Here is a 22,715-nt window from a genome sequence, read left to right as displayed (position 1 = left end):
CCCTGTCGGAAGCATTTACGTTCAAGAATATGTGTCAATCCTGTGACAGCCAAAAACAGATTGTGGATGGGTTCAAATGGTAGACTCTGAATTTGAAGGAAGCCTTACATGTGGCGTGAAGGACTTTGAGCCTAACCCTGTAGGTGGGCTTCAGACCCATGGGAGTTTCTTGCCATGAGAAGCCATTTGTCCCAGGAGCCTCCAGGAGAAGGTCTCACACTGTGTCTTTGGACTTAAAGGGGCCCAAGACCCTGACGACAAGGATAACGTTCTGCTTTTCCCCATCACAGCTGTTTCCCAGCAAGGGCCACTCCCTCCTCACAGGAATCTCCGTCCTCACCCACTTTTCCTACCCCTGCCCCAAATCCTCCTTTTTCTACCCACGTCTTGCATAGAAAAACTGACTGCACTGGGTCCTCCCACAGTTCTCTCTCTCACCCAAGGCCCTCACAAAAGGACACCACACACACACACACACACACCCCTCTGTCAGGTACGGGGCTTAGACTAATTGATGTAGGAATGATTCTCTATGTCCCACAGCATGGAAATGTCAGGATGGCATGAAGGATGAAAATATCTGACTTGACGTCCAGGTTCCTCAAAGTTCCTTGAGGAAACTGGGGACGAGATTGGTATCCGGGTAGAAGTGGGGAGCCCGAACCTGGAGTTCAGAAGCAACTCTCCCACTGCCCAGGGAAGGAGGGAAGCACAGCCTCCTCCAGCACACATGGAGACCCCAGATGCTTGGCTGTGGGGCCTGGGAGCCACCCTGGGCACATACTGGTACCCCGCTCCCGCCTCCCCTCACCAGCCACAGCCTCCCTCCTGGACCCTCATTAAATTCTTCTGCCCCACTGGACCCAGGCTCAGACTGCCTTTGATGTGTGCCCACTCAGCTTCTGAGGCCAAGGCCAGACCCCTCACACCAGGCCAGGCTGATGGGCTCTGACAGATCCCCTGAGGCCTCGTGATGGCAGGACACCAAGGCCCCTCTCATGCCCACAGGACACAAGCGCAGGCTGTGGGCAGCCAGAGATTCCCACACTTACATGCAACACTCTCACAAACACACACCCACAGGCGCCTAGTCCACATGGGACTGCCTCGTTGCACAGACATGGGTGCACTCAGGCACGCTCCAGCACACCCTTTTGCCCACGCTCACACGCACACATTTGCACACACACACACCCGTGCACTCTCATTGTCTCACACGCTCACACGGTGCTCCCACGTCTTCCTTGCCCCTCAGCTGGAGTGTAAGGCCGTCTGCAAGCTCACCTACTTCCTCACCATCCTCATCTTTCAGAGGTCATCACATCACGATTATGAACCAGACGGCTGGGCTTCTGTTTGGGAGACCCTATTTAGAAGCTGTGTGACTGTGGGCGAGTTACTAACCTCTCTGGGCCCCCATTTCCTTTCCTGTTGAGTGGAAATGATAATGGTACCTTCCAAGGATGACTTAGAAGAGGCTCTGCTTAGACAGTGCCTGGCACGTAATAAGAACTCAACACGCATGGCTGTTATCTCTTGCCTCTTCCCTTCTATATCCTTCGCCTCAGCCGTAAGATCGTGAAGTTTCCTAAACATGCCAAGCTGCTACATGCTTCTGACCCTTTGCATTGGGCATCCTATCTGAAATATCTCCACCCCATTTCTCCCTCCCTCCATCCACCTGGGGAATTCCTACCCTGCTCAGGGGGCTCTGCCCCCAACCCCCACCAGCAGAACTGATCTTTGCTACTTTGCATCCCACCCCCGACCTGAACTGTCCATTTCCTAGACTGTGAGCCCCTCAAGAACACGGGGTCTCGTGAAGTTCGTCTCTTCAGTCCTATATCCAGCACTGGATGTGCATCAGCGGGAGCGTCAGTGGTATGTGAGGGGGAAAACTGTGCTGCATAAAATGAGGAGTAAACAAGAGGCACTTGTGCAACTGATCATTAAATGTTATGGAAACTATGTAGCTGAAAGTACGGATAGAAGCAATAATTACACAGCAGTAATGACAGCTGACTCTACCCAACGGGAACTTCGGGCAAGCTCAGCATTAAGGGTTTTCTACTTAGTGCTTCAGTAATGCTGTGAGGCTGGGGTGGTGACGTGTCTATTGCTTCGGGGAATGAATGAGGGAAGCATGCAGATGCTCATAATGGAACAGGCTGCAGGAACAAGAAGAAACAGATCAATCTACACACACGAACTTGGACAGATCTCACAATCACCGTGTTGAGTAAGAAAAGTAGGGACCAGAAAGATTTACAGCACAGTCCCATTTAAAAAAAAATGAACCCCCATGCATATTTTATAAAGACAAACACATTTTAAAGGTATGTATTTTAAAATACATGGAGAGGGTTCCCGGATTGAAGAAGGGAGTAAGAAATGGGAAGGGGAATCTGGAACGGGGAAAAATTAAACTGGCAGAGAGGCCTCAACTCTAGAAGTCTAGACAAACGGGGAAAAACATCAAATCCATGGCAGTGTATCATTTTTATATATCTTTTATAGTTGAGAAAGTAAACTAGTCATACAGTTGATCTTTTACTTTTTCTTTTTTGTGGGGGAAGGTAATTAGGTCTACTTATTAATTTTATTTTTAGAGGCAGTACTGGGAATTGAACCCAGGACCTTGTATATGCTAAGCATGCGCTCTACCACTTGAGCTACACCCTCCCCCCACCCCCGGCCCATTGATCTTTTGTTTAGATGTTGACTTTATAGTCTCTAAACAGCATTGCTGTTGGCAGTTTTCCTTAATGCAAAGACAAGTTTAATTTTCATTTGATGATTTCTCTCTCTCCCTTTCTTCTCTCTTTCCCTGTCAATCCCCCTCTCACTCTCTCAGTCTTGCTCTCAGAATCATTACCTGAAGCCCTAATAGAAGTCTGGAATAGATTCTCCCTGAGACAAGGGAAGACTCCTCCAACCCCACGTCAGATAGAGGAATGAATGAATGAATGAGTGAATGAGGAAGGGAAGGAAGAGAAAGAGAGAGGGAGGTAGGGATGAAGGAATGAAAAACAGACTCCTTCGAAGCCTCAGCACGGGAGGACTCTCCCAGAACATTCTCTCCCTTTCTCCATCCCTATGCTGGGCATAACTGGGGCTGGGGCAGCAGGAGGAGGGCGAAGGGCTAGAAACTGGATTGGCTGATCTCCTCAAATCTTCCCATCATGAGGAGGAGTTGCTTCTGGTGTCAGGAGGCAGCAGGTGCTAGCACAAGATCCCGGAGCCGCAGGATAGCATCCATTGCTCCAGGGATCCAAAATCCCACGTGACATGAGCCCGCTACTCCAGGAGGGACACGGGCTGGCCCTTGCACTAGCAACAAGGACAGTAACAACTAATGTCTTCACCTGTACACCCCCCTTGAATTCTCATATCAAGTATGCACGTTAAGGATTATTCCCATTTTGCTGGTAAGAAAACAGACTCAGAGAGCTTAAGATTCTCTTAAAGTGACTCAACTTTCAGTATCATAATAAGAGCAAGAACTTTCTGAAGGCCCACTCTGTGCCAGCACCTCAGGGACTCTGTATGCCTTACCTCATCTGCTCTCAGCCTATGAGCTGCACAGTCATTGCCCCCATCGCACAAACAGCAAGTCAAGATGCAGAGAGGGGAGGTGACTGCCCCACAGTCACACAGTTAACGCAGGGGAGGCCTAGACATTGAGGTTAGACGGTCTGGTTCCAGAGTTTACCCTCCTCACTCCCAGGCTGTGCTGTGTAGCAGAGCAGGGATTTGAATGCAGGGTAAACCAGCCCCGTGGAGCAGGTTTGGAGGAGTAAGGTGGCTGGATTCCTGGGGACCTTGGCTTCCTGCCAGCCAAATGGGGGCCACTGGGAACGAGTTAAGGACACATGGTGTCAGTCACTGGCCCTGCGGGGGCCCCCACAGTTGGTCCACAGCCTCCCCCAAGGGCCCCTAAGCCCAGGGAGGTGGGAGAGGCCGCCTCCCTCCCCCTTTCCCAGCCAGAGCTGAGTGAGCTAATCCCGGGGGGAGACACATTAGTCCAGGAGAATCAGTCCCAGCCTGCTCTGCTGAGTCAGCAGGAAGCACAGCCCTTGTTCTGCCAGCTACGTGAGCCCCTGCACGGCCACCACAGCTGCCTGCCTGCCTTCCTGCCTAGCGTGGGCCCCACCATGGGCATGCCCTCATGTGCCTGCTTCCTGCTGACCTGCCCCCTCAAGCACACTCCAGCTCAGCAATCCTGAGCCTCCCTCCCCGTCCACTTTTCTAGCAATAGACCCTTTTCTCAGCGCTGTCCCCACCAACCCAAAAAGACAGCCGTCTCCTCTGGCACAGATAACTAATTCCCACCAGGACTGCAGCAAATGGGAAGGAGGGCTTGGGGTTAACGGAGTGAGCCTTTTCCCCACCTCCAGCACACCGTCAGCTCCAGAGAGGAGAGCTTCGGGCAGCTCATGTAATCTAGGGGTCACTCTCAGTGTAATCACCACCGTCCTGGTCATTGTCCCTTTCTCCACTAACACCCTCCGTCTTACTACCACTATCACTGTGACAGCTACCATTACCACCACTACCATCAGCCTGGTAGCAAGGCTACGATCAAGTTCACCACTGACGCCAGCACCCACACCACCACCACTTCCATCAGTTAGCTCCACCAATGAAGACAGGCAGGTGTCACCAACACCATCAAAAACAGCACTGCCACTAGCACTGACACCAATACCACCACCACCACGGCCAACACAAGGCATCATTAAATCATCTTGACCAACAACAGCCACACCATTCTTCTACCAGCCCCACTCTTGCTGTCACCAACATCCAAGATAATTGTCATTTTACCACCAAAAGTGCAGCCATCATTTGTAGTACCAACCAGCACGACCACTGCCTTTACCACTACCACCAGTACCAACATAATTATGTCCACCACCACCATTATCACTATTATCACTTCCATGATCAATACCACCATCACTGTCACACTACCCACCACCACCATTATGGCTTCTATCATCAGCATGACTGTAGTCAACACGACTGAACTGGACACCACCAACACCAACATCACCATCAGTATCACTACCACCATAATGATAAATAACACCAGTGTCACCATAACTACAACCAACACCACTAAACATGGTGCTACCAACATCTATACCACCATCATTGTAACCACGACATAATTGTCAGCGATACCTCCACCAACATGAACACCCCATCACCCTCAACACTGTCACCACCACCACACCTCTTTATTTGGACGAGAAACGTCTTGAGTCTGTTTCTATGTCAGGCAGAACGTAAAAACAACAGTTGGAGAAAAGCAATAGCAGAGTTCTTCTAACTTATTGTTCTAACTATATAATTACGTGCCCACTCACTCCCAATTAATGTCCTTCTCTGAACAGACTAATTGTTCGCTAAATTGGTCCGTTTAGCAATTCACAGAGGAACAGCCATGCATGCATGAAAAACACAGGAGTGGTTACAGGAGTCACCCCCTACTGTCTGTGACATCAAGAAGTCCAGCTCCCAACATCACACACCCTTTTCCCTCTGCACCTCCCTCAGACATTCTGGGGCCCTGAAGATTTGCCTGTCTCTCCAAGGTAGACTTAATCCCTTCCCTTCCCAAATTTTTGTTCTGCTCCTCTAGAGCAGAACAGAATGTAGGAAGAGTGCTGGTTGGTTTGAGGATCAGAGCCCTAGATCCTAGGCTTGGTTCCACCACTAACTCTGTGTAGCCCTACCAAACTGACTTTCTTTTCTCTGCCTCAGTTTCGCGACCTGTAAAAGAATGACCTTCAGACTCTGGTGCTTGAAAGGTTTGCATGAGCTGAGATACTTCCCAGGACAGATTGGAGCCCCTTCTCCAGAAAGTTCCTTCAAATGAGAAAACAGAGATGGTCAAGTCACCGATTGGTTCCCTCAATAGACTTCCCTGGACAGCATGTCCTGGGATCTCCAGGGAGACCTCTTTGGGCCATGAGATGCTGCTGTCTGGGCAGGGTGGGGTCTTGAAGGGTTAAGCAGTCAGGGCTGTGCGTGAGCAAGTATCTCAGATGAAAGGCTGGTCCCGGAGAACGCCATGTGGCTGTTGTGGTTGGCAGGCTGGGGCAATGGGACCAGACTAGGTCCCGAAGGAAACCCCCTCCTGGTCTCACCAGAACAAAGTGGTGTTTTATGAAAACGCCATTGTTCTTGGGCAAGTCTTTCCCATCTCAACATAAACCAGGAAGCAGTGCTTCCTTTCCTTGGGCGAGACCCCGAGGTCCCCCCACCGGTAGGAGTGGGGGGAGAAGAACAGAGTTTTTCCTGCCTGGAATGATCTACCACAAAGCCCATGCCCAGGGATATCCAAGGCTCCTCCAGGCTGGTGTGTGTGTGGGTGGGGAGCGAGGGCACACACACGTGTGTAATGGGGTGAGGAGAAGGACCAGAAGGGCACCTAGCCCAGTCTCGCCTCCAAACAGAACCCTGTAGCTGGAGCCAGACTCTATGAAAGAGGTGTCACTACCCATCCATCTCCCATCACCCCCATGGCCCTCAGGCTTTCGTCTGTCTGCATCAACATAGTGATCTTGTTTCCACCTGTGGCCTTTGCACATGCTGTTCCCTTTGCCTGGAACTCCCTGCCCTTCACATGCTTGCCCATTCTCATCACCTTGGTCACTGTTCTAACCTCAGTGAAGATGTAACTGTTTGATTACTTGTTCAGTGTCTGCCTTTCCTGACTCTGCTCCCTGAGATCAAGCACTAAGAGCTGTGTCTGTCTTGCTCATTGCTGCACCCCCAGCACCCAGCACAGGATAACCCCGATGTGTGTGTATCCCCACCTCCACCCTACCCCCAACCCCATATAGAAAACAGGACACAGCAGCCTCTCAGGCAAGGGAACCATTTCCCTTCTCAAGCTGGAAAATCAGTCTTTTAGATCTTGGAGAACATCCTGTCCAAACACTCCACTTTGCTGGAGGGGAAACTGAGGCTTAGAGCCTGGAAGGTCCTCACCGGAGGCCAGTGGTTGGTCAGTGGAATTGCTAAGCTAGACTCCAGGTCTCCTGATGCCAAAGCTGCCAGACAGGACCTATCACCTACTTTCCAAGCTTGGGCACAGCCTGGTGCTAATTCTCTCAGCTCTTCAGATACAAGCCCCGGGCTCCTGCCACAGTTGGAATTTGCCCAACCTGCTTTCCCCCTACCTCCCTGAGAACTGGCTTACTGAAGAAATCCCTCTTGTGGTGGCTCTGCTAGGCTAAGGGGCTCAGACGCTCCCTCCTTACCATAACCCCCGCACTTTCCACCTATCACCTTTAGCAAGAGAGGGGTGAAATCACCCTCTGGGGCATCCCCAGTGGCCAAAGAAGCAGGGTTGCAGCTTTCTATTCCTTTAAACTTCTTTTTTTTTTTTTTTTCTTTCTTGCAATTAACATTTCTGCTTTTGTCTCTATAGCTTTTACTTGAACCAGGAAGTCTCATTCTTAAATATTAATACCTCCTTGCAGGAGTTGTTGGGAAGATTAAATGAGACTCTGTCTCAAGCACAAGTAGATGCTTGATTAACGCCAGATCCTTTTGAAAGTCTAAGTGTAAATGCGAGATACTGCTACTTTCTAGGCAAGGGGTAGTTACAGTGTTCCTTTTACAAACGTGTGTTTAAGCCTTCTTAGGAATGAAGGTGAAGTCCCTTTTAAGAATTGTTCCCTGAGGTTGACTAGGCTAGAAATGGTTAGCTTTTTTCTATTCTTTGCAAAATAATGCATACTCCCAGGCTGGATGTTAAGCAAGCGAAGGACGTGAAGACGAACAGGTGAACAGAGTTGACACTAACACCAGTTCCCAGAGAGGAGATGAAGAAAGAGAGGAGGGAGCTTGCATTGTGGATCCCATTCCCTCCTGAGCATCTCCTATCCCGGGCTGGCGGGGACGCCACAGACGGATTTTGTGCCTCCAGGCAAGGGCAAGATAGGGGACAGATAAAATTCCACCCACAGAAATTAAGATAAGCAGCTAGTAAGGGATTAAAACCCACTGCGGTGGGGAGATGGGGAGGTGGGGAGTTGGGGAGATGGGAGGAGAAAAGGCCTCTTCTCCCAGCTCAAGGGCCTCTCAGAAAACCAAAGAACAAACAAATGCCTAGTGAATTTCTCACCCTGGGAAGGGAGAGCAGTTAGGTTCCAGCCCTGGAGCAAGGGTGGGTTTAATAACCCTTGAATTCCCCATAGAGATGCAATTTAACCTGGGCAGTGGCATTTGCAATCCCAGTCTCAGGGGTACTTGTGATTCTTTCAAATCAAATTAAAACTGATGGTGCATCTCCTAACGCTGTGCTGATGGAAAATTCCAGTTCCATTATTAGTGGGAAGGTCTTCCCTGTTCTAAGGCTGCACAAGAGTCCGTAAGGCTTAGATGGTGTCCAGGAAACCAGAGAACCACCCTTTGAGCTCCTTGCTGCTGAGAAGTCCCAGGGGGAGCATGTTAGAAACACAGACCCAGGATCCACTCCAGGCCCACTGAATCAGAACCCGCATTATAGCGAGATTCCCAGGTGATTCCAGTGCACATTAACGTTTGAGAAACGCGGTAACTAACCACAGATACCTCCCAGGGGTTGCTGAGAGCACTGTGGTTTTGGTGGATCAAAGAAGCATGGATGCCTAGGGGTCCAGCCTCCCTAAGGGAGCCACACAGCAGACACTACCCTCTAGAATTCTGCCCGGACCTCATTCTTCCCAGGACCTACCCACCCACCTCCCCCTTCCCTTTCTTTCATCTCAACCTCCTCGATAATCTCAGGCTTTCAATCAACAAAAGCCTGAAAGACCAGTTGTCTACAGGGGACTTCGGACTGTAGCCCAGCTTCACCAACACCCCTAGAGGCGTTGAGCACAAAGGCAGGAGCCTCTGCCTGGGTTGGAGGATGCGGGATGAGGAGAAGAAAAACCACCAACACAAATTAACATCTCAATCCATTATCCTGCCACACTTGTAATTCTTTAACTCTTGCTCTCAATTATATCTGGATTTAAAAGTGCAAAACAAAGGTTTATGCTGTAATTTTAATGGACTTGTTTTTATAGGAAAAAAAAATGAGTCCCAGAATCCTAGAAATGATTGCCTCTAAGACTCACAGGAATTTAATGAGTTCCTAGTTTAGAGATTAATTTTTTTTTTTTGCATCAGTGGAACGTGCCTCTTGCCCTTCTTCCAAAATAAAACACTTGGAGAATCCCACTGTATGAAACAGACTTGGAGCTGCTTTGGCTATCAGGTGAAGGGCACAGAACTCCAGCTAGACGGTTTCCTCTCCATCCCCATGGCAGCCCTTGCAGTGGCGCCAACAGGCGCGAGGCTCACTGGAGTGTGGGGTGACAAACCAGCCTCAGCTCACGCTCCACCCAACACGGGAGTCTCTTCCTGGCCTCCCTTTTCCCACCTCTAATCACTCACTTCCGGAGAGAAGTCTCACAGGCAGCCGGACTCAGTGCCCAGCGGTACCCAGGACTGAAATACACTTCCCACATGATACCCGAATTCACTTCCCCGTCACGTTCACCTGAAAGTCCCAGATCTGCCTGAGGGGCTGCAAGGGACAGGTCTAGTTCCTCGTTCACCTGATTTACAAGGCCAGGCTCTCCTGGAGTCTCTTATCCTGATGAAACAGGCACTTAAGCAGAGGATAAATGGGTAAAAGAATGAAGAAATGAAGAAATCATCAAATGAGGGAGCAGACTGAAGGCAGGAACTGATGGAAGGAAAAGAACAAGGGAATGGAGTACCCTCCCCACTCCCTTCTGGACATCCCCTGGCTGGAAAGAAGTTCTCTTAAAAAGGGACGTGTAAGAAAAATATAGCTTTTGGAGTTGAACACGATACTCCAGAGAGACTTTAACCCAGTGTTTTCCAAACTATGGGTGGTGACCTGTGTAAGTAATAAAAGTCAATTTAATGGTTCTCAACGATCATTTTGCTTCATGAAAGCGAAGAATAGAAAAGAACAGAAAACATTAAAGTTCATCGACCAGCACTAAGGTTAGGAATTGTTTGGAAGAAAACTTTTCCATTTATACGTTCACGTGTGTGTGTGTGTGTGTGTGTGTGTGTGTGTGTGTGTATTTATATATATTTATACATATACACATTTGTGTGTGTGTGTGTGTTTACTGGGTCTTGATGTAGAATGTGTTTCTTACTGTGGGTCACAAGTCAAAAAAAAAAAAAAGGAAAGAAAGAAAGCCAATGTTTTAACTCTATGAATGAGGCACCACAATTATTTCCATTTTCAGATGAAGAAAAAAAAAAGAGACATAGATAAATTATTAACTTGCCTAAGGTCACCCAACTAGTAAATGACAGAGCTGAGACTGGAACCAGATGGGAGAGTGGGGCTGGGAGGGAGTCTGACTCCAGACCAAGAACTTAGATCCTCTCCATTCCATGGCCTCCGGGATACAAATGGCCGTGCCATGCAGGCAGGGGGAGGGTAGTGCAGAAACAGTGCGGGACCAGGGGACACCCAGCAGGGTTTTCCTCTTATACATTAGACTCACATTCCCTTCCTTTACTCAGGGCACATCCAGAGAGACACTAGTGAGCTTTAGTGAAAGGACCATACTGTTGATGCTCTGGGTTATAAAAGAGGCAGAATCCCATCCAACAGAATCAATGTATTTCTTTCACTCTGGGCAGAAAAGTTCAATCAGCCATGTAAAGGCTGAGCAACCCTAAGATTTGGTCCATATTTCTCCATTAACCCTCAAAGACATGTGTGAGTGACATTTCAAAAGCCTCATTAACAGCAAAATTGACCTTGGTGCTAGTGGTGCGTGACAAGGAAATCAGCCCCTCCTTAATCCATGTCACACAGTCTAAGAGATTCTTGATGTCTTAGTCCTACGGACAAACTCTTAAAACTTTCTAGACCCTAAGTGTTTTATTGGACAAATACTGTCATTGTCTCTCAGATGTATATCCCAACTTCCATCACCTTAGCATGCCTCATCTTTCTCACTTGTGTTTCCCAAGGCTCCTCCTCCACTGCTGACCACGAGACAAATTCTGGCAGCACTCTTGAGTCTACTCTGCTATAAAAGGAAGCCTGTAATTTTGACATGTAAGCAACTGTGGTGTGGTAGATCTCAGACCCTGGACGATGAATTCTCTCCTTTCTTCCTCAATGCAGTTCTCATAACAGTAAAGTCTTATTTTAAAATTGTGAATCTGTAGTCCTTTGCCCACAACATGCTCTGCTCACCCTTCCTACAGGGGAAATCTGGAAAGTTAGGCATGCCTTGACCTAAGTGAACTCATCTTGGCTCCCAATAAGCCCAGCTTAGAAAAGGAACTTCTGGAATTTTGCCTAGGATTATCATAAGCTCAATGCACCATGTTTTGCCCATGCTTAAATTGAGGCAGCATTTTTTTTTTTAATTCCTTCCTGGAAACTCTCACCTCCCTAGAAGGGCCCCTGGAACAACCCATCTCTCCCTGGAGGGGCCTTAAACAAAGCAAAGGAAGCGAGGGGTAGCTAGGTTTTTGAACTTACTGTTAACCAGGATTGTTCTACTTCTCTGGCTTGAAGAGCTTTCTCCTTGATAGAGAAGGCAGGGTCCTTTGGACTATATTCTGCTCTATAACATTCTGTTCTGTTCTATAAACATTAAGCCTGGGACTTATTTTTTCTCTCTTGCTCTGAACAGGGTTCAGAAAGTCTCTTCCATATTCTTTTAGTCTCAGTGGTTCCAGGAGATGGGACTCAGCTACACCTAGAAGGTGCTTATCCTTTCCATGATCCAAGCCCAAAACTTGGGGCTTGCTCTGAGGAGCCAGAGCAAGGGAGGAGGGGTGGGCAAGGCAGGGATCTGGCCAAGGCATAGTTTGCTGGGGCGAGGGTCCATCAGTCATTACCAGGGGGAGATACAGATCACATCTAGGAAAGTGCATAAGATTTGGAGCCACTAGGGCCTGGATGGATTATACTGGATACCAGTTCCTCTCTCTCAGAATTACTGGGAGGATTAAATGAGCTCATGTTTGTTAACGCTCTGTGTCACATAGTAAGGGTTTAACAAATCGCACCTAATACTGTTACCATTCCTTATGCTGTTATCCCAAGAGCTCTGGTAATCCCAAACTCTCCTGTGAGCCTTCAGGGTCTACCTGTGACTTCCCTGAGTCCAGGAGCTCCTTCAGCTGCCTCTTCCAGCACATAAACACCACAAGCCAGATCAGGCTGGATTCACTGTGGCCCCCAGCTCCCCAGTTACCTAGTTATGAGTCAGGCCTCTCAGATCTTCATCCCTATAGATTTTGGCAGTGACCTCACCCAGCCATTAGGGGAGGGGCGCTGGGCTTGGAGGACAGTGGGCTGGGGTCTAATCCCAACTCCACCCCTCTATCTACTGAGCCTCAGTTTGCTCAGAATAACAGATCCGGCCTCGCTGGATTGTTGTGAAAGTTATTATGGGAAAGTGCCCAGCTCAGGATCTGATACAAAGTAGGCACTCAAGATAGTTTGCTTAAATTTCAGCCCAGATGTCTGAGTGCCTGGCCTTCTTCTGAGAATTATAGGGGGCAGGTATCCTGGGGAGGGCATGAGGGGACGGGGGGAGAGTGAGCGGTTTTGGAAACGGAGACTCTTCCTCAACAGCTCACTGGCAGTTCCTGACAGAGCATCTTTCCCTGGGGGGTTCTGGCTGCATCTGTGGTGTGGATGGAAAAGACAGGGCATGTGGTATGGAAGAGAAAGAGAGGAATCAGAGAAATGATAAAGATGAGGCCTCTCCAAGAAGCACAGAGACCAAAGCTCCATGACCCATCAATGAAGAAGCTGGGATTGGAACACAGGTGTATCTGACTCTAAACCCTACACCCTTTTACTTTCCAGAGGCTGTCCAAGGGGAAGGCGTGGCTTTCCAATGGGGCCTGAGAATGACCTTCTCACTTTCCAGATTCATCAGGTGACCTGGTGTCATCCCAGATCCCGAAAGTCACTCAGGCTGATGTCACACTGTGGTGCAAAACTGACAGAGTCTAGCCAACACCCTGGGGAGCTCCCGAGCAAAGACTGCCCATTAGAAGAGTACCACGTTGGGCAGAAATGGCAGATTCTAGGACCCACATGCTTCTCGTTGGCTGGGAGCTGCCCAGTGAGCACAAGCTGGCTACCACCTACAGCACCCCTCACAACTGAATGGCAAGTTCTTCACTGAAAGGAGGTCCAAGTAGTACATCTCCCTGGCTTCCACCGTCCACCCATTCCCTGCATGGATGCACTTCTCCAAGCTTCCAGGGGACCTCTCTTCCTGGAGGGAGAGACTTGGAAGAGGGAGGTTAGTGGGACAACCTTCAGCTCCCATCACTCCTGCTGATCTTGGAGCTTCAACTGGTGCCCATCATCTCCTTCCTCCACTGTCCATTCAAAATCCCCTCCCCTCCCCTGAGCTACCACCTTGATAGTTCAGATGATGTGACCCAAGCCCTCAGTCCTCATCCCAGGGACTACGCTGTGATTCTCCTGGGGCTTGCCATGAACCTCACACCACATCTTTTTTGACACTAGCACCTGCAACATGGGCATCTGCTGGACTGTATGCCCCCATAGCAGGACTGCTCGCACAGCAGCCTAGCCTTGCTGCGGAGCCTTTTCCTGCTCCGGGCCCCTCTCAAAGCTGGGAGCCTTTTATGTCACCCCATAATTGAACTGGAGCTGTATCCCTAGGTATGCAATGAGTCCCTCCAGAACCCAAAAGGGTCTGAGTGGCACTGTGTTTCCTTCTTTATGGTGGCAAAAGCAAAATACAGCCATTTATGAATCTTGGTAAAGCTTACCACTTTCTAGAGCACACATGTCTCGTCAAAGCCACCCCTTGCTCACTCTCCTGGTTAGTTTGATGTTGTCAGTGTCATGGGTCTGTGTGATGTTCTGCAGGATGTCCATCCAGGTGGTCCACAACTCTTTGGACTATATTGTGACAAGGAGCAAGAGAATTAACATGGCCCTGGGATAAAACTATGAGTGTATATTCTTGTCCATTCTTTGTGAATGTGAGCAGTTTCTGACCTTCTTTCCTGACTGGGATAGAAAATAACACATTTACCAAGTCAATAGTGGAATACCATGTACCTGAAGTCCTATTAACCTGCCCTAGCAAAGTCCCGAGATCTGCACGGCAGCAGCATTTGGGGCTACTCTTTGGCAGAATTTTGAGTTGTCTACAGTCACCCTCTAGGATCCATCTGGTTTCTGCAAGGACCAGACCGATAAGTTTAACATAGATATGATAGGGACGACCACTCCTATATCTTGACGTTGTTAATGATAGCATTAGTATTTGCCATCTTCCGTAGGGTACAATACTGGTTTTAATTTACTATCTTGGTGGGGAGTGGGAGTGTGGAGAATAGGGAGTGAAAAGGGAAGGAGAAAAAGGAGGACAGATTCAGAAGCTTTCACTTGGCCTTCTCCACTTCGGTAGCTCTTACCTCACAGGTCAGGGGACCAAATGTAATGATGACTCTATCTGCCAAGTATGTCAACCCCAATTATACATTCAGAGATCAGAGAAATGAGTGCTTAGTGGTCTCACATCCCCCATGGGTCTATTGTAAGCTGGACTCTGGACAGGACCCCATTATTACTTGGCCCTCAAATGTAGGTCCATAATGGCAATTCAGGTTTCTGGGTATCGATGTCAACTCAGATTCATCATCCAACAGCCCTAGAAATACCTGGGTATCCCCATTTCCACTGTAAAGAGACTGAGTAAATGGCCGTCAGTACCTTTAGGGAAGGACTGGGAAGATCCTTATAGCATAAGCTTTTCAGTCAACAGGTTCTCCCTTCCACTAACACAAAGATCTAACACCTGGGTTAGGTCCAAGAATTGGGCAAGGGATTGTGACATTTCATTGGGGCAACCACCCTAAACCTGCTGCTTAAACATCCTAGCTTTCTTCTGCTGATACCCTCACTGGTTACCCATCTACTTTGCCTGGAGGGATATCTTATTCTATTAACCATCTCCACAGCTCTCTGCAGGTCAAGCTCCACTGGCTGCCACCCTAACTTTACTGGTTTTACAATCACTGTGACCTCCTGGCTTTTGTAGGAGCCATCACCGTCACTGCTACCAAAAGACCCAAGCTCTGTCACAGTCTCTTCCACTGTCATCTTCTACCATCACCTCGTCTTGCAAAGGGGAGAGCCGCCATTGAGCTCAGGGACACTGATGCCCTTGAACCAACACACTCCCGATGCACTTGGTGGATAAATCTCCTCTGGGCCTTCCTGCAGACTATCATCCTGTGCTGGGTCTTCTGACCTCACATGGTGTATTCATTCTAGCATCTCTGCTTCCCCGAGCCTTGTAATCCCTTTCTCCACCACTTTCCATGGCAACTCAGGCATTTCAACTTTTCTCAGCATACGTCATCATTCTCTTAGGTTTCTAGGAGCTTCCTGGGCAGCAAGTGTGCACTGTCCCCTTGGATCCTTGTCAGACGGTTAACTCTCATACCCTCAAGTAAATAAACTCCCCTTATCCAGTCATCTGTTCTGGACTCCTTGACTCAGCACCCTTAAAATACAGTTTACTGCATAATTCTTACAGTTCTTCTGAGGTATAGTCCCTTTTCTTCTATAAGACTCTGGCTGGGTCATGATGCACCTTAGCTTTGATTATCAGCTTGGCAGCCTGGAAAGGAGATGGGGGTAGACTCTGGGGAAGACCCCTATTTCTGGGTGGGGGAGAAGCCTCTGCAGTGTCTTCCTGCATGCACGGAGTACTGTCTCTTATTAGAGAGTAGGGGGCCACCTCTGCATGCTGTGATGGTGCAGAGTCTGGGGAGCCAAAATATATAGATGTTCCCATCCCACGTGTCCCCATCCTGTGTCAGGTCCCAGCTTTTTCCCAACCAGGGCCCTGGCCTTACCATAGCAGACTTGCCTCAGCTGAGCATTATTCATCTTTGAATCTCCATACTATTAAATCCTGACCTTGATCATAAGCTTTTTCTGCTCTCCCTCTGCAGGAAATAAAGGCTTATTTGTAAAACACCCAAAGCCCCTTCACATTTAGTTTTTGTTTTTTAAGTGCCCTCAACTTGTTATGATCTCTCTGAAGGGTCAGTATAACTTATGTAACTTGAAACAACCAGTTAATTCCACTGTCTTTGTATGCATTGTCCCCTGTGCTTTTCAAATACCTGAATCACTGCATGGCCAGGGGGTTCCCTCCACTAGGACACCCTTCCGAGTCATTACCAATCAAAGTTTTAGCAACTGAGCTGCCACCTTATACCAGGTACTATCGTGCCTCACATACCCCGGGGATGGGGTCTTCGTTGACAGCTGGGCAGCAAGTGATCCAGTAAATAAATGCATCGTAGCTCCTGTGCCAGTTTTGGTCCTTCAGGAAGCAGTCACCATGGAGTAAAGAGTACAAAATACTGGGAGATAATGTCTGTGAAAGATGAAGGGAAAAGAACAGGATTCGGCCTTCTGATTGTGATGCAAACCTGACAAAGCCTCTGTCCCACTGGCTGAGAGCTGCCTGGGGAAAGTGTGGCTACCCAAGAGTGCTGCCGCAAGAGGGGGTCCGCTAACTGCACTCCTGGCAGCTTGTTATGGGTTGAACTATGTCTCCAAACCACCCCCTCCAATAAAGAAAGACATGTTGAAGTCCTAACCCCTGGGACTCCCTGAATATGACCTTATCTGTAAATAGTATTGTTGAGGATGTAATTAGTTAAGAGGTCATGTTGGAGTAAGGCGGTCCCCTAGTCCAATATGATTAGTGTTCTTATAAGAAGGCCATGTGAACACAGAGACACACAGGGAGAATACCTCTGTAAAGACAGAGTGTTAGAGTCAGGCATCAACAAGCCAAGGAATGCCTGAGGCTACCGGAAGCTAGGAGAGAAGCACGGAGCAGAGCCTTCCCTAGCACCTTCAGAGGGGCATGGCCCTGCCAATTCCTTGATTTCAGACTTCTAGCTTCCAGAACTGTGAAAAAATTAATTACTTTGTTATGACAGCCTTAGGAAACTCATACACAGCTGAATAGCAAGTTATCTTTCGAAGAGGGAGCTGAGTGGTGCACCTCTATGGTTGGCACAAATCTTAAACTGGCTCCAGAGCTCACATTCTTTACCTTCCTTGGGGGGCCCATGAACTGGGAAGAGCCTGGAGAGGCTCAAGACCCCACACTTTCCTTTGGAAGGCCTCCCACCACCACCTCCCCTCCACACTGGTCCTCTGCTGTGTGCACTCAAAGACTGGGGTGATGGAGACTTGGGGCAGCCCCCCACCCAGAAAAGAGAGGCAAGGCTCTAAGAGGCCTGAGCCCCTTCTAGGCCACAGCAGCTCATCTGACCTTATCATTTAGTGGCCCCATCATTTAGGTGACAGGGAAGGAGCTTGATCTGCCACTTCTCACTTTGGAGCTTCCTTCTCCTGTGAGGCTGGCCCCCAGTCCTTCTGAAACTAGAGACACTCATGGAGGGGGGCAGGGGCTGCAGAGGGCACTCCCTTCCAGGCCCAGCACCTCTAGGGAAGAGCTTGCTACAGCCTCTGACAGACTACACACATGTATATTTGGGGGGATGGGGTATAGGATTTTCATAAGGTTTTCAAATATATCTCTGACCAACCCTCCAAAGGTAGGAACCCCTGGTTTATTCCAAATCTTCCTCTCGACCAGCATCTCTTCTCAGCTCTACACTGGGCTCACTGACTTCCTCCCCTCTCCACAGCCCCAGAGATCTGCCCTCTGATGACACCGTGGGGCCAGGTTCCATCTTTCTCCAAAGAAGACTGGCCTGGTACCCCTAGAGGTCTCCACAGACGAAACTCCAGCCACTTGAGACCTCAGGGGGCCAGAAGTGCCAAGTAACTGAAACGGGTGAAACGGGCAGCCTTTGAAACTGGAAAAGTCTTGAGCTGCCTTTGGGGATAGTTTTAAGAAGTGGAGGAGGAAACCCGTGTCCTGAGTTCCCACCCTGTGCCAGACCTGGTGTGAGTCCTTTGCCTTCTGAGGTCACATTGTTACTGGCTCCATTTTGTACATCAGACGTCATGGGCTTAGAGAGAAGGCAATGGCCCAAGGCCACCCAGTTTCAGAGTGGTAAGGTTGGACCTGACCCAGATCTCCTGCTTGCTAGCTTGACAGCATGCTGCCCTCTCTGAAATCATCCACATGGAGAAAAGGATGGAACTCTGCAATGATTCATCTCCCAACCTGACTGAAAGAGAATCACGTTTTTCATACAGTTCTTTAGAGGGACATGCCAGACTTATTTTTCTGGTGTCGGCAAAAATTGTGAGAAAGACTTTGACACCAGCATTAAAGATTACTGGGTGTCTTGTCTAGAGTCTTCTTCCAGGTTACCCTCTCATTTTACTATCCTTGAGATAGACTACAACTCTCTAAGTAGTGGAAAATTGATAATAATGCAAATTCTTTTTTCCCCAGAAATGCAAATGAATTGCATCCGTTGGAATGCAACTGATGATTTCCCCGTGGATAGACCAATTTTCTAAATATTTTTACATACATCAGCACTCTTATAACCTGTATATGTGAGGTTCTCTTAGTTCTCCTTTGAACCAGTTGTGCCATTTTCCTGGTTCCCTCATGAATTAATGGGTTAACTGACGCATGTTCACTACATATTTGTAAGTGGCTGGGAAATTCATACTTACTGGGTGACTTTGGCTCTTAATGCAAATCTGCTACTCATCACCTAAAGCGTGAGAAGTTGCACGAGGCTGGGCTTTGTGTTGAACTAGCTATTTCACATCTCTTCCAGAGTTCATACAGAGACACTCTTTCTTGTTGTTGTTCTTCTCTTTATTTTTATTACTATTTCCTGTCTTCTTGATATTTATCCTTGTGTGGATCATAAGAAGAGCCCTGAGTACAAATCTACCTGTCCTTTAGTGGAAAAGCATGTGTGCTCGCCAAGGCCACACGGGAGACATTTATTGACACTGTCACCTCTCTGTTTACTCTCACTCCAAGGACAGACTGTAACCCAGCAGGATGGGAAGGGGCAGGAGGTTCAGGCTCTTTCTTACACACTTGGGCTCTGATAACAGGAAAGGCTGTTGGAGGCTCCAGTACTGATAACCTCCTGGGCCAGCATGAGCCAGACAGGCTGGGAGCTGGCGGGGAGCAGGCAGCTCTGACCAGGCTGAGGATCCACCAGCGTCTGAAAGATGATGCCGTTGGTCCCTATTTGTCCCCTGCAGAGACCCAGCCTGAGCCGAGCCCCAGAGCAGGAAGGAAGTCATCCTGAAAGGCAACGTTCAGGATGGTTCCCCACAGCTGTCGTCTCCAAAGCTCTTTGATCTCATACCATTATTGGTTAAAAATAATCTAAGCATGCTGTTTCAAATATGTGTGCACTTTATTTCTAAATATTATATTTGTTTATCTCTATATTAAATAGCAATAAAGCTTAATGACTTTTTTGTTATAAAAAAAAATGCCTATAAAGAGAAGTTCTTCCTGCAGCCCAGAGATTGTCTTGCACCCTGACTTCGAGTCCACCCCATCCCGGAGTGTGTCAGTCTTCACAGCACAGGAGAGAGTAGAACTCATAAGGCGCTTAGAGCCTGGCTCTACCACTGATGACTTCAGACAAGCTGCATCTCCTCTCTGACCTGAGTTCCTCCATCTGTTCAAAATCAAGATTATAGGACCTGTCACTGTCATGCCTCCCTTACAGTCTTAACATAAACACCAGCTTGTGTGAAAAATTCGAAGTCCTATAATTATCTGCTGTGAGGTGTCATTTCCAGGAGCCTGAAATGCTGGCGCTTTTTGTTTTTGTTTTTTTAACAGTAGACAAAGCCTTTCAGCCGGAATGAAAGTTCAGGTCTAAACAAGGAATTACCCCCTGAGGGTAACACCTGGACAGTATAAACTCGCCAGGGCAAAGCCACACTAAATTACCGCCATCAGATCCTCTTCCAAGAGGGAGGGAATCCTGGAGGGGCAAAGCGATGTAATCAGGGCCCCAAAGTAAATGTTGCTGACTTCCCTTCTTTGCCTCCAAAGAGAGCTAAAACTTCACAGTGACAGTATTTGCTAAAAGTAATCACAGGAACTACTACTTACCTAGCACTCAGGATTCCTAAGTGCCTTACATGTGCTCGTTTTTGAACTGACACCAGGGGTAAAGCATGATTGTCCCACTTGACAGATGGGGAGCCCGAGACTAAGAGACACTCAGTAAGTTGACCAGAGTCACCTGGCTGCCAAGTCTCAGAGCCAGGTCCTCTGACCCCAAGGCCACCTCCACCATGGCGCCCCAGCACGCCATGCAGCCTGCCTCCCCGGGCGCCTCCATCTTTGGTGAGCCAGGGATGATGCCGTCTGTCAGTTCAGACTCTCCCTTAGGGAGGGAGAGGGGGGCCAAGTGGGCCACCAGCAGCTGTGGAAAGCCCCTAGGACCAGGGAAGGCCCCAGCAGCCCCACGGCTGGCACATCCACGTTCACAGCCGCTTCCAAGCTTGCAGCGGCGGGGAGGGTGGCATCTAAACTCACCCAGACTCCCGGACACTGTTTCATCGACCTCTCAGACTAAGGCCCACAGAGGCGATCCGCCCCCTTGGGAACTCCCGTGGTTGGCTGGTGGGTGAGATATGGCAGAAGCCGCTGTGTTTGTCAGAAGCACTGGCCTCGAAATCAGTCTGAGATTTAAATCCCAGCCCTGCCACTTATTCACTGTGCCTTTCTGTCCAAACCGCTTTATCTCCGGGAGCCCTGGTTTCCCTATCAGTACGATAATGCATTGCAAATCATCATTTATTCATCCAACGAATATTAGGTTGAAACATATGAACTTGTTGATTTTTAACCTTTTTTTTTTAACTCCCCAAAACAGCCATTTCATGTGGTTCAACTCTAGTATTTCTTGAGTGCTACATTAGTCAGAGTTCTACAGAGAAACAGAGAAGCAGAACCAACAGGTTTAAGAGAGAATTAGAGAGAGGGCGTGTGTGTGCTTTTAAGGAACTGGTAAATTCCCCATATTTTAAGGGGCTGGCAAATCTGAAATCTGTAGGGCAGGCCAGAAGACTGGAAATTCAGGTGAGAACTGACACTGCAGACTTGTCTGAATTTTGCAGGACAGCAGGTGGAAGGAAGTCAGGCAGGGTTTCACTGTGACAGTCTTAAGGAGAACTCTTTCTTCAGGAAACCTCAGTCTTTGCTCTTAAGGCCATTCCCTGATGGGATGAGGCCCACCTACACATTATGGAGGGTCACCCACTTTACTTAGAGTCAATCAACTGTAAATATGAATCATAGCTACACGTCCCTTCACAGCAACATCTAGACTAGTGTTTGACCAAATAGCCAGACACCATGGCCTAGCCAGGCTGAGATAAAATTAACTTTGCAAGTGCCAGCTAGGTACGAGGCTCTGCTGTAGGTGCGTGGGGTACGTGAGTGAATAAAACTGACCAAGGAGCCTGGCGCAGGGAGCTTACATTCTAGTTGAGAGACAGAAGGGCAATCACCAGCACAATACATAAATAACTGCATTGATGTGAAGAGGGAAAAAAGCAGGCGAAGGCGGATGCGCGTCCCGGGGGCTGGTAGGCACGCCCCACAGAGCGGTCAGGGGAGGCAGGCCTCCCTGAGGGCCACGGCGGGAAGGCACGAGGGGCCAGCCACGCCAGAGCGCTCTGGGCAGAGGGACCGGTCGGCGTGGAGATGTGAAGGCCGGATCGTGCCTGGTGTGTTCTGGAACTGAGAGGAGGCCAGTGCAGCAGGAGCGGAGTGAGCGAGGGGGAGACTGACAGGGAGGGAGTTCAGAGAGGTCCTGGTGGGCCTCGTAGGTCATTGTCAAGTGAGAAAACCAGGGTTAAATCAGAGACATATACATGTCATGTGCCCAGGCTGGATGGAGTCTGGCAGAAGATAGGTGACGTGGGTCCTTGGGTGCAGGCCAGTGAACTCCGGGGCCTCCCCACCACTCTCCTCCCCACCTCTTGGATTCTGTGTCCTGGACTCCAGTTTTACCCACTTCGTTCCTAAACAGGGATTTGGGGAGCCAGTGGACCACCATGACAGCCTGGAAGTCCACCAGCAGCTGACGGATACGTGAGAGAGCCAAGACCCATCCTGGAAGGAGGCCAGAAATACCCTGGGTGGGCCAGGCTGAGAAGGGGCTGGTCCGAGACACACAGACCCCTTCCCCCACTGGCATCCCAGCCCTGACCTGCCTGCCCAGGCGGCCAGCAGCCCCAGCCAGCTCTGTCCCGGGCTTTGTTCCTGAGTCTCCAAGGCCCCTCTTCCTGCCAAACAAAGCCCCCAGCCCCCGCCTGCCGCCCAACAGGCACCTGGGGCCTCCGGGCCTGGGAATCAAAGCCTGTTTTGCAAAGGAGGCCCTGTGTTTGGAGAAACACCCATCCCCTGCTGCCCAACCCTTCAAAGAGCTCGCATTGTTCTGCGCTGAGAAGGCGCCTCCTGACGTGAGGGCAGGGCTGGGGCTGACGCGGGTGGACCTCTGATCTCAGGCCAGGCCCCCCACACCACTCAGGGGGGATGCAGGGGCCAAGCCAGGCGTGGTCTGTCTCATGGCACCATGCCCCCTCCCGCCCTCTGCCCACCTGAGCCCCTGTCCCTTGTGTCCTCACTGAGGCCAGGACCAGTTGGCCCAGGCCCTTCCACCTGTCCAGATGACAACGTGGGCCGAAGGGGCATCAGGAC

General features: G+C 49.3%; 1 protein-coding gene across 10 annotated transcripts in view; it reads right to left on the bottom strand.

Annotated features, from left to right (window-relative positions):
* Positions 1-22,715, bottom strand: part of LOC102517729 (olfactory receptor 2A12) — a 187,512-nt gene that overhangs the window by 69,213 nt on the left and 95,584 nt on the right. The gene's annotated exons all lie outside the window — the stretch shown is intronic.

The sequence above is a fragment of the Camelus ferus genome, chromosome 13 (genome assembly GCF_009834535.1).
Source record: "Camelus ferus isolate YT-003-E chromosome 13, BCGSAC_Cfer_1.0, whole genome shotgun sequence".
Lineage (NCBI taxonomy): Eukaryota > Metazoa > Chordata > Mammalia > Artiodactyla > Camelidae > Camelus > Camelus ferus.
This window is presented reverse-complemented; position numbering and strand designations above follow the sequence as displayed.